Source organism: Octopus bimaculoides, chromosome 22 (assembly GCF_001194135.2).
Source record: "Octopus bimaculoides isolate UCB-OBI-ISO-001 chromosome 22, ASM119413v2, whole genome shotgun sequence".
In the NCBI taxonomy this organism is placed as follows: Eukaryota; Metazoa; Mollusca; class Cephalopoda; order Octopoda; family Octopodidae; genus Octopus; species Octopus bimaculoides.
This window is the reverse complement of record NC_069002.1, coordinates 3,317,293-3,318,687: the sequence shown is the minus strand read 5'-3', so window position 1 is coordinate 3,318,687 and position 1,395 is coordinate 3,317,293. Positions and strand designations below refer to the sequence as shown.

At 39.9% G+C, this 1,395-nt stretch overlaps 1 protein-coding gene across 1 annotated transcript in view; it reads right to left on the bottom strand.

The window, feature by feature from the left end:
* Positions 1-1,395, bottom strand: part of LOC106870318 (T-box transcription factor TBX18) — a 22,605-nt gene that overhangs the window by 2,176 nt on the left and 19,034 nt on the right. The window lies entirely within an intron of this gene.

Below are 1,395 nucleotides of genomic sequence, written 5' to 3'. Positions count from 1 at the left end.
ATAAATAAATATATGTATATTTATATATATATATATATAAATAAATATATGTATATTTATATATATATATCTATAAATAAATATATGTATATTTATATATATAAGTGGCTGTGTGGTAAGGAGCTTGCTTATGAACCGCATGGTTCTGGGTTCAGTCCCACTGCGTGGCACCTTGGGCAAGTGTCTTCTACTATAGCCTTGGGCCGACCAAAGCCTTGTGAGTGGATTTGGTAGATGGAAACTGAAAGAAGCCCATCGTATATATGTATATATATGTATGTGTGTATGGTTTTGTGTCTGTGTTTGTCCTCCCAACATCGCTTCACAACTGATGCTGTTGTGTTTACATTCCTGTAACTTAGCGATTTGGCAAAAGAGACCGATAGAATAAGTACTAGGCTTACAAAGAATAAGTCCTGGGGTCAATTTGCTCAACTAAAGGCAGTGCTCCAGCATGGCCACAGTCAAATGACTTTGACAGTTGGAAGGATAAAAGAACACACACACACTATCATTTGAATGATTATAAAATTCAGTGTACTTTATTAAAGTACATTTCATTTTCAAAATGTCATAGAACCTACTGACAGAGCTGAATCATGGTGACTGTTCTGCTCCATGCACTGCTGATAATGGCAGGCAATGAAAGTGAAACATGACAAAATATTTAGTTCTGTGTTGAAGCATGTTCTTCTTTAATGGCTGCCCTCAATTCATTGACTGTTGCTGTACTACAAATGTCTTTGTACTATAAATGTCTTTTAAGTAGCCTCATACAAAATGTCTAGTGGTGTGAAGTCTGGTGAATGTGAAGGGTGTTCTTCTGAACCTCTTCATCTGATCCGTCTGTTTGGCAAAATCTTATCAAGGTAGGTCCTTACATTACAAGGGTAGTGTGAAGCTGCCCCATCTTGCAGTAAACATACTCCACATCCCACATCTTCAACCTCCACTTGAATGCATGGCATGACTGATTCTCACAGTAAAGGATAAAGACCCCCTTCAGTCATAAATGACCATGGGATTGCACCTAGAAAGTTCCACAAATTGAACTCATTACCTCCTGATTGTGAGTCCGATGCTCTAACCACTGAACTATGTGCCTTCACTTATATATATATATAAGAGTGGTTGGCGTTAGGAAGGGCATCCAGCTGCAGAAACTCTGCCAGATCAGATTGGAGCCTGGTGCAGCCATCCGGTTCACCAGTCCTCAGTCAAATCGTCCAACCCGTGCTAGCATGGAAAGTGGACGTTAAACGATGATGATGATGATGATGATATATATATATATGCCATAGGTTGGATGGTTTGACTGAAGACTGGCAAGCCAGGAGGCTGCACCAGGCTCCAATCCGATCTGGCAAGGTTTCTACAGCTGGATGCCCTTCCTAA